General features: G+C 43.0%; 1 non-coding gene across 1 annotated transcript; it reads left to right on the top strand.

The window, feature by feature from the left end:
- Positions 1-10,896: 10,896 nt before the first annotated feature.
- TRNAD-AUC lies at positions 10,897-10,968 on the top strand. The gene has a single exon. It is a non-coding gene; the product is annotated as a tRNA-Asp (tRNA).
- The last annotated feature ends 382 nt before the right edge of the window (positions 10,969-11,350 follow it).

Below are 11,350 nucleotides of genomic sequence, written 5' to 3'. Positions count from 1 at the left end.
AGAAACTGGCGAGCCTTAGATGAATGTGCGTTTCCTTACGCCCAGTCTATGTCTGGATAATTAAAATCCCCCATTATAATGACACTTCCCATTCCAAACTGTGATAGGAGGTCCGTCTACCCCTCCTTCAGGTTAGGGGGCCTTTGTAACTATACCCATAAGGATGTAGAATCTTTCCTTGCTCCATTAGTGATGTCATCCCTCACATTCACCTGTATATCATTTTTGATACACAGACATACCCCTCCCAATTTTTTACCCTCCCTGTCCCTGTAATATAGGGAATACCCTTGAATGGTTGCCAGCCAATCATGAGAGCTATTAAACCAGGTCTCTAAAATTCCCACAAAATCTAATTCCTACTCATACAGTAGCAGCTCTAGTTCTCCCATCTTTTCTGTCAGACTCCTGGCACAAGTAAATGTAGTTTTGTCCGAACGCATACTATCTCCTTATTGGGTGTTCTGAGATTGCAAACAGGACTTGTTACCATACTTACCATGGGTTTAGTTGTTTTAGTCAACCTACCACTAATGCCCCCAATACTACCCACTGAAATACGCTCTACACTGGCTATCTCTATGTCTGGACCCTCTCCCCTGTCGCCTTCCCCTGGGAAAGAGCCTAGTGACGCGATCAACGAACGTTCATCCGTGTGAGGAGATCGCTATACTGAGCGGCTTGTACGGCTATGTTCAAAGGCTGTATCTGAAGAGGGGATTCGTGAGTGCATCTCCTTTTTTGCTGTTGTCCATGCTTAATCTGTGATTCACAGTATTGCACCATATCTCTTTCCTTTTTTTCCTTTCGAGTTATATTGCCCTGAAGCAGCAAGGCGTCCTCATATGCTGTGCCATTTGGAAACAATTAAGCACCAGTCCACATTTATTAATCTGAAGTTTCAAGGTGTCTGCCTGTGTTTTGTTTGAAAGCTCAACAACACGTCAGCCTGTGATAGCAAGTGGGTGTGGAACCCTTTTGTATTATAAGTACTCCTACTCAGAACTGGACATTTGCTACACTTGAGGTTGTTTTTTTGCACTTATGGATCATCTCACAATTTATTTGTTTTTTATTGTGGTTTCTTATTGATACCCTCCTGAGTGTGTATATTTGGTATCAATTCTGCACATATTGTACACATATTATCAGTAAAAGTTGATTTCAGCGCATCACTATTTTCCCTTTTTTTTGTATCATTCTGGTTTTGTACACCTGTGTGTATGCAGCGATATCATTTGGGTATTTTTGTTGTTTTTTTCCTTTCAAATTTAATTAATAGTTAGCGCTGTAGTACATTTCTCACAGATTCTTAAAGGACTTACGACGGCGCAGCGCCATGTACGCTGTCGTAAGTCCTAATCTGACCCGTCGCATCTATGCGACTGATTCTTAGAATCAGTTCCGCATAGATATCCATTAGATCCGACAGGCGCAAGTCTCTTTTGTCCGCTAGGTGTCGCTTCCGTCGAATTCCGTGTCGAGTATGCAAATTGGCTAGATACGCAAATTCCCGAACGTACGCGAGGCAGACGCAGTAAAGTTACGACGTTTACTTTAGGCTTTTCCCGGCGTAAAGTTGCCCCTGCTATATGAGGCGCAGCCAATGTTAAGTATGGCCGTCGTTCCGTCGTTTGCGTAACTCGTCCGTGAATGGGGCTGGACGTAATTTACGTCCACGTCAAAACCAATACGTCCTTGCGGCGTATTAGGAGCAATGCACACTGGGAGATTTCCACGGACGGAGCATGCGCCGTTCGTGAAAAACGTCAATCATGTCGGGTCACAGTAGTTTAGCATAAAACACGCCCCCCCTCCACATTTGAATTAGGCGGGCTTACGCCGGCCGATTTACGCTACGCCGCCGCAACTTACGGAGCAAGTGCTTTGAGAATACAGCACTTGCCTGTGTAAGTTGCGGCGGCGTAACGTAAATCGGATACGTTACGCCGCCGCAAGAGATACGCCATTCTAAGCGAATCTGGCCCAATGTGCTTTCATTTTGCACAACAAAATTTGCCCTCGATTGGATGATCAAGGAACGCATACATGCCGCAAGATGTACACCGAAGGCAAAAGGATAAGACATCAAATAACAGTCCATTTGTTCCAGGAAGCAACAGGTTCTTTTACACCCTTAACTGCATCTGACGTGATGTCACTGCGGTGCCGTAGTATGCATCTAATAAGGGGGGGGGGGTGGATCCTGTTTACACCTGTTTGTAGCACCTTATATTTTTCAGCACAGCAGGACTTGTGAAAGGAATTTTTCAATTGGAACTTCATATATGTTTATATGCACAATATTCAGAATTTTCACTAGCTACATGCTTGATATCATTTTGTATATTTGCACAATTTGGTTGTTTTTTGCACTTGTATTCTATGCACAGCATTTAAACTTTGCTATATGCACTTAGGCTTGTTTGCGATGTGGTATTTATTAGGGCTGTGGAAATTAACTATTAATTCATCGATTAATCTTTAATTTTTTTGATCGATCAAAATGATTTTGATTAGTACTTGGCTCTCTGCCGGCTTCTAGGCCTTCAGGGAGTTCCGTTGGAGATCTGGTGACGTCACGGACCCCGGCGGGGCTTGCCGTGTCCATCTGAAGGGCTCCTTTGCTGTGCCTTCATATGTGCATGTCGGCGGGACCTTACTATCTGCCACACGAAAGGGCTGTTACACTTCCCTCTATCAACCTGGGATTCTACAACCATCCACTGGGAGTTGTGATGGTTCCCTTCACCGGACATCTACATGCCGATGGACTGATGTTAACCTCTCCTCATCTGGATTCAGCAGTGGCATCGTTGTACATTTTTATACCAGTATCATACTTAGCTAAATGTTTTTATGACTGCTTTTGCTACTGTTTGGTTTTACTCGCACTATTTTTACAGTTAATGTAGCTACATCGATTTTATCTCCAGTGCAATATTTATTTTGTTACCTATTTGAAGACTATAAAAGTTTTAATGCTATTCCCATCGAGCGCTGCCTTTGTGTGTTTTTTGTATCCTGCTATCCATTTTTCCAGTGGTTGGTAGCTGCACTGGGAATCCGCCTGCAAGGAGGAGATCAGCTAAAAGTAGTTGGATCTGCATGTGCGTTATAATTAATCAAAATTAGTCGATTAATCGTTTAAAAAAAATCGATTAATTGAACACAAAGTATTTATACCTCTTTTTTTAATACTTGTTTTTTGTATTTTAAATTGCTTTGTTTTTTTTTTTTTTTTTACATTTAGCTGTCATTGTCAAGTTAAGGACGTGGTGGCTGGCTTCCCGGCCCACTCCTTAACAACCAGCTATTGGGAGGAGACCCCCACGCTGCATCTGAGCAATACTGTTTGTAATACCGCCAGAAAAACCCTGTTGATAAATATTACGGGCCAGATTCAGAAAGAGATACGACGGCGTATCTCCTGATATGCCGTCGTATCTCTGAGTTCGGCCGGTCGTATCTATGCGACTGATTCAGAGAATCAGTTACGCATAGATATCCCTAAGATCCGCCAGGTGTAAGTGTCCAGGCTGCCTGCTAGGTGGCGCTTCCATATTGTAATGCAAGGAATATGCAAATGAGTAGTAACGCCGATTCAGAAACGAACGACCGCCCGGCGCTTTTTTTTTACGTCGTTTGCGTTCGGCTTTTTCCGGCGTATAGTTACCCCTGGGTCTATGAGGCGCAGCCAATGTTAAGTATGGCCGTCGTTCCCGCGACAAAATTTGAATTTTTTACGTTGTTTGCGTAAGTCGTTCGCGAATACGGCTGGACGTAATTTATGCACACGTCGAAAGCATGCCGATTTGCCGACGTCATTTGGAGCATGCGCACTGGGATTCAGTTGCGGCCGGCGCATGCGCAGTTCGTTCGGCGTGGGGACGTGCTTCATTTAAATGATAAACTTAAAATTTTTACTGCATGCAATAGTTTATGCAAATGAGTCATGTGACCATTATCTTTAGTGAATTGACCCCGTTGCCCTGTACTAGTTGAATAAACGTACTGAAATTTGTTCTTAAATGTGTTTTGTCACTTTTTTTTGTCTCCATGGCTCAATTCATAGTTTACTTGAATGGCCAGTCATTCTTCCTGGAAATGAGTCAGGAGAAGATACAGTGAGTGGGTAATGTTGTAGACTGGTGCTTACTGAATCATCCATGTCGGACCTAATTTGTCAAATCTAAAGGATGGAAAGTATTGAAAAGAACAAAGTCCATTAGCACATCCAAAATAAATATGAATTTTTCATTTTTCAGTAACTTGCTATTTTAAATCCATTAAGAAGCATACTGCTGCAGACAAAATGCACTTTCAGAAAACCATTTGCTCTAGGCATAAAAGTAGAGCTGAAGACCATAAAATGAACACCTCCTCCTCTCCAAAGTATAGTCATTAAAATAATTAGCATCCAGGAATTATTATTATTATCTTAAAAAAGACAGACATATTCAATTTCATAATTGTATAAATAGAAAGTAATTATAACTAGAAAATGCATTTCCTGCAGGAAATGCGTGGGAATGCTGAATAGCTGAATTGCTAAAGCTAACTGGATGAATAGCTTAAATCCGTAAGAAAAAGTTGAAGTGAGAATCAGCATTCCCACCAATTAGCATCTTTTTAAAAGTAATTACCTTTTGCAGGTAAAAATTTCTACCATCAAAACTGCCCCCATCAAAATGCCTCCATCATATTTCCCCCATCATATTACCACCATAAAAACTGCCCCCATCAAATTTCTCCCATCATATTACCACCGACAAACTGCCATCAAATTGTCCTATCTAAACTGCCCCATCAAAAAGTGCCCCCATCAAAACTGCACCCATGAAAATTGCCCCCATCCAATTGTCCCATCAAAAACTGCCCCATCCTATTGCCCCTATCAAAAACTGCCCCCATCATATTACCTCTATCAAAAACTGCCCCCATCCTATTGCCCCTATCAAAAACTGCCCCATCCTATTGCCCCTATCAAAAACTGTCCCCATCCTATTGCCCCCATCAAAAACTGCCCCCATCCTTTTTCCCCTATGAAAAACTGCCCCCATCATATTGCCCCCATCACAAACTGCCGATCCTATTGCCCATCAAAAACTGCCCCATCCTATTGCCCATCAAAAACTTTCCCCATCATATTGCCCCATCAAAAACTGCCCCCATCCTATTGCCCCATCAAAAACTGTCACATGCTCTTATTGACTTCAATGTTAAAAACAAAGTGTTAAAAAGCGTAATATTTTAAAAAGTATAAATAGAAAAAAGTTGAAGAAGTCCCATCACTAGCTGAAAAGGCTGAACATTTTAAAAGTTGAATGGTTTAAAAGCTGAAAGTATGCAGAAGTTACGCAGAGCCAAAAAACATACGTAATAAAATTTGAATTAAAATGAAAGATAAATAAAAAAAACAACAACAATAGTGGGACTGCTGAAGCTGAAGCAGTCCCACTAAATATAAAACGGTTTTGTATTTTGTTTTAAATCAGTCTTTTTTTTTTTAAATTTAACAAAAAATAAAGACCGCAGACGTGATCAAATGTCACCAAATGAAAGTTCTATTTGTGGGAAAAAATTATAAAAATGTCATTTGGGTACAGCATTGCATGACCGCACAATTGTCATTCAAAGAGTAAGAAAGCTGAAAATTGGTATGAACAGGAGGGGGGTTTAAGTGCCCGGTAAGCAAGTAGTTAAGAAAAATCGTCTGTTATTTTTGAGTAATCAAGAGATTTAAAACACAACTAATGATAACTCAGCAAAAAATTAAAAAAATAAAAAATTAACTGACAATTTTTTTTTAAAGGAAAAAGCCTGACAGGTTCTAATAATCCCTCTCCACTCCATCCAACACTAAAAATAAACATGATTTCCTTTATTTATAATGTAACACATGGGGGAAAAAACTATTGGTTTGGCAGTTAAAGGGTTATAAATTAAAAAAATATATATATGATTTCGTAGTGAAAGGGTTAAAAATAGAGAAATAATTGGGGTGTAATAACGAGAAAATAAAATGAAAAGTGGTTATCATAAGAATAGAGATCTTTATTTCAGCCATGGGACTGAAAGGGTTAAATTTCATTCACAATAACATCTTCTTAAAGGAGCTGAGTCTCTATTAGATCCATATACTGATCCTACAAGCTGAATTCACAAAGTTCAAAAATAAGGAGTCAGGACCTGTGATGTCATTGGCTGAGCCAATATAAACAGGTGCAGAGAGCGAAGACAGCAGTAGCTGAGTGTTCACTGACCAGTGAAGACATGCTTCTAATCTCTCCTGAGATTTTTCTTGCGATTTGATTTGATTTCATTGCGATTCGATTTCATTGTGATTTCTATTCTTATACATTTAAAGAGTGTTTCTTTATTTCTTGATTTTGGTTCTTTTTTTCATCTAACTTGGGACTGTCAGATATATGTACTGTAGTTTTTTCTCAGTCCTCTTCAGTGATATGCACAGTTTTGTCTAGTTTATGTTGATTTAATCACTACTTTGCAACTGCACCTCTACCATTTTTGTGATTTCATTACTGCTCCAGAGACCCACCTGACTTCAACCCCCCCCCCTTTAACCTTAATTCTCCCCCCCTCTCCCCCCCCCTCACCTTCCCCTCACCTTCCTCTCTCCCCTGCCCACAGTGGTAATCATTCACAGCGCAGACATCATCACCTTTTGCAAATTATCTTTTATTGTCTAATTAGGATAGACTTTCTTTGTCTGCTGCAGTGTTCCCATTCATGTCCCACATTCCCCTCTCCCCCATTCACCTATCCAAGACAGCGCAGGAGTTTCACCCAGTCTCAATGAGACAATTTAAATGTAAAAAGCATTTTTCTCTGAAAAACACCAAAGAGAAACCCAGCAAAGGAAGGGCAGCTATGGAAGGAGGTATCAGTGACCAGCCTGCAGATACCTCCAAAAAGCTCCCCAAAATGAAGAGGACCCGAGCATTTGTATGCGGCTGTTTCAGAGCCATTGTTGGATGTTTCGGATCCGGCTGTAAAGCCAATGGACAACCCCCGGGATACAGACACCGAGATTGGTAAGTACTATGGATAGTGATCGATACAAAATGTACTCTGGATAAGTCACCTACACTCATCAATCAAAGGCTCTTTCACCCCAAAATGATTGCTTTTCATAGAATTTTAGAACAGAAGGAGATAGTAAAGTGATTGTTAAGCCTCTATGTGATCTTTATATCCTCCCCTCTGTCAGATACAAAGCTGCATCCTAGTGCCTGTGTGTTATTTAAAAAAGAATATAAAGCGGAAGGGAAACCCATAGATTTAACAGTTTAAAAAAAACATTTCTATTCCCGGCATGCTGGGAATGCTAACTGTCACATTTATTGTGCTCTCAACCAAACTGTCATAACGGATCCCATCTGCGGAATTATGGCAGTTGAAGATTAAACAGAGGCCAAGATGGATACATTGTAATACAAGTAGAAATGTTTTTTTTTGTTTATAGAGCACAGGCACTAGGATGCAGCATTTTATGTGACAGAGGGGATGAACAGATCAGGGATAGTGAGAGATGACAGGCAGGGAGGGAGAGGGGAGGGGGAAGAGACACAGGGAGAGCTGCAGATAGTAGCGTATGATGGAGACATGTACATGTAGGATGAGGGGGGAGGAGGAGACACAGGGAGAGCTGCAGATAACAGCGTATGATGGAGACATGTACATGGAGGGTGAGGGGGAGGAGGAGACACAGGGAGAGCTGCAGATAGCAGCGTATGATGGAGACTTGTACAGGGAGGGTGAGGGGGGAGAAGACACAGGGAGAGCTGCAGATAGCAATGTATGACAGAGACACGTACAAGGAGGGGGGAGGAGACACAGGGAGAGCTGCAGATAGTAGCGTATGATGGAGACATGTACATGGAGGGTGAGGGGGGAGGAGGAGACACAGGGAGAGCTGCAGATAGTAGCGTACGATGGAGACATGTACATGGAGGGTGAGGGGGAGAGGAGGAGACACAGGGAGAGCTGCAGATAGCAGCGTATGATGGAGACACGTACTGACTCCGGTGTCAAAACTCTGCAGCCCTGATACATGGGAGTCAGTGCAGAGAGGGGGAGGGTATAAACTGGTAGGATCAGCCAGATATTTCATACACAGCACAAGCACTACAACAGGCTTTAAAGGAACAGAATCTTTATTTTTTGAGGATAACAAACATTTTAATGGTGCCAAAAATTGTATAAAAACATCTTTATTGGAGTCCAAAGTTACACATGTATTGGAATGGAAGTAGATATTGATTATAGGTCACCCCCCCCCCCCATAGAGGCTGGGTGTTTAATAATAAGAAACAGAAGCACTGCAGATTACTCCCCCACACATGAAAATTAAGAATCAGTTCCCTTTCTGACTCCATTCATTTTAGTGGGTCGGCATAACTGCCAGGCAACCAGAATTTTTATAGGAAGGCCACCATTAGTGATCCCTGTGTCCCTGTCATGTTGGGTTTGTTTATTGTCCCTGGCATTGTAATTTTGAACTTTTCTCTGTATAATTTGATGTTGTATAAAAATTTATATAAATGTAGGTGAAAGTGCTAAACCTGATTCTTCTTTTTTTATTGCAGATGTACGCAGTATTTACTGCAGAGACAGCTCACAAGGCAGGACTGGCCTAGTGAGCGAGACAGAATATGAACACTACATTGATGCTCCACCAGCATGTGACGTTCACATGGAGGCTCCACCAGCATGTGACATTCACATGGAGGCTCAACCAGCATGTGACGTTCACGCAGAGACTTCACCAGCATGTGACGTTCACACGGAGACTTCACCAGCATGTGAGGTTCACACGGAGACTTCACCAGCATGTGAGGTTCACACGGAGACTTCACCAGCATGTGAGGTTCACACGGAGACTTCACCAGCATGTGAGGTTTACACGAAGACTTCACTAGCATGTGAGGTTCACACAGAGACTTCACCAGCATGTGAGATTCACACAGAGACTTTTACCAGCATGTGAGGTTCTCACGGAGACTTCACCAACATGTGAGGTTCACATGGAGACTTCACCAGCATGTGAGGTTCACACGGAGACTTCACCAGCATGTGAGGTTCACACAGAGACTTCACCAGCATGTGAGGTTCACACGGAGACTTCACCAGCATGTGTAGTTCACACAGAGACTTCACCAGCATGTGTAGTTCACACAGAGACTCCACCAACATGTGACGTTCACATGGAGACACCACCTAAATGTCACATTCATGTTGAGACTCCAGCACATGTTGGGAACCCACCAAAAAAACAGGGCAGCCATGGGAATATCTCCTCCCATGAAGATGAGGGCAAGCTAAAAGAAAAGGATAGGCAGATCCTGGTGGTAGTGGATTCTGTTATTAGAGGAACAGAAAGGGCAATCTCTCAGAATGACAGTGATCGACGAACAGTATATTGCTTCCTGGTCACACGATTTTGGGACATTGCAGATCGGATGGACGGATTGTTGGATGCGGCTGGGGAGGACCCAGCTGTCATGGTACATATTGGAACCAACGACAACATTAGAAGAAAATGGAGCGCCCTACAAAATGATTTTAGCTATACTAAAGAAAAGAACCTCCAAGGCAGCATTTTCAGAAATACTACCTGTACCTCGAGCCACACCAAGGAGGCAGCAGGAGTTTAGGGAGCTTAGCAGGTGGCTGAAGAACTGGTGCAGGAAGGAAGAGTTTGGCTTCATGGAGACTTGGACTGACTTTTCAATTGGTTACTTGCTCTACAACAGGGATGGACTGCACTTAAATTAACAGGGTGCAGCTCTGTTGGGAAAGAAAATAGCCCAAAAGTTGGGAATTTCTTTAAACCATGTGTCATTCATATCAAGACTCCTTCAGCGTGCAACGATTCTGTTGAGACTCAGGCAGAATGTAACTTTCACACTAAGACTCCAGCAGATTGTGGCGTTGATTTGGTTCCCCCCGGGCCTAGAAGGCTGTTTACCACCAACATTTTAAGCACGTTTTTACAGGTGATATGTTTGATCTACATATTGTCGATCGACATAAAGTAATTGATTATGTTGTAAAGTTTGGGGAGGTCGAAGGCTGGTATGTTTTTGAGGCGTGTGTTGGGCTGGCTATGAGTGGAGGTTGGAACTCTTTTTTGTCTTCAGAGGTCAGAGAAGTCTTTCCAGCTTTCTTTAGGCTTTCTCTGCTGGAGAAATGAGAACGCCAGTGAGGTCCTTCATGGAGAAGTCCAAGGCCTCACTCACACATGGTGTATGAATCTGTACCCTGTGTGGGGGCTGCATTAACCCCAAAAAGGACATCCATGTGGGTAAAGTTGCGCGGACGCACCCTGGGTGCGTTCGGGGCCGTGCACCGGCACCCACACAGATGTCACATTGGGTACAGTCACTGCACCCCAGTTGGCAGCAAAGGGACTGCCTAGACGGGATGCTGGGAACACCTTGCATCCCCATTCCTGTAAACACGGCCCTGCCATGAGGTACGGATTCATACCCCCTGTGAATGAGGCCTAAGGGTGAATGGAATATTTAGTCCATTGTGTTGCTAATTTGGGGACCACTGTACCCCTCTTTATTGTCTTTTGGGTGTGTTTTATTAGAGGTTATAGATTGTAGTTTAGGATAAGTTTGGATTTCTTCTGAAGGCACTTTAAGGGGAACATAGGTGATTTACCCCGCTCAGCGGGGGTGGGCCTTAGAGAACAGAGGCCGTAAATGGGCATCACAGACGCTTAAGGGTTAGCCTTGCAGCACTGGGGTCCTTGTTTCAGATTCTGACCAGGACACTATCTGCATGGAGTTTGCATGTTGTCCCTGTGCTTGCGTGGGTTTCCTTAGGGTACTCCGGTTTCTTCCCACACTGCATGCTACTTTTGCATTGGTGGTACAGTGGTGAGCATAGCTGCCTATCAAGCAGCTGACCCGGGTTCGATTCCCGGCCAACGCCATCTCCAATACATGGAGTTCTCAGAGAGAAATGCGCTATACAAGGTCAATGCAGAGTATATATTAGTGGTGGAATAAAGAATGAAGAGAATGTGTGGAATGTTTGAGGAAGAAAACGTTCCCCCAGAATCTATAGAAGGAGAACCCAGCAACTGATAGAAGACCCTTAGCTTTGGCTGCGATCACACCTAGGCGTTCCGGATCGCGGACGGAATTACTGCAATTTCCCGAATTGCCGCAAAACGTGCGACACGCTTGTGATCCCATTACTTTCAATGGCACCCCAATCATGGGACAATATGGAACCCCAATCATGGGACAAATCACACAAACAAAATGACGGGACGCCAGTTTCCCAAGAGCAGTCCTGCGATTTGTCAGGT

This window comes from Rana temporaria, chromosome 1 (genome assembly GCF_905171775.1).
Source record: "Rana temporaria chromosome 1, aRanTem1.1, whole genome shotgun sequence".
In the NCBI taxonomy this organism is placed as follows: Eukaryota; Metazoa; Chordata; class Amphibia; order Anura; family Ranidae; genus Rana; species Rana temporaria.
Note: the sequence above shows the minus strand (reverse complement) of the source record. Positions and strands in the feature narration are given on the sequence as shown.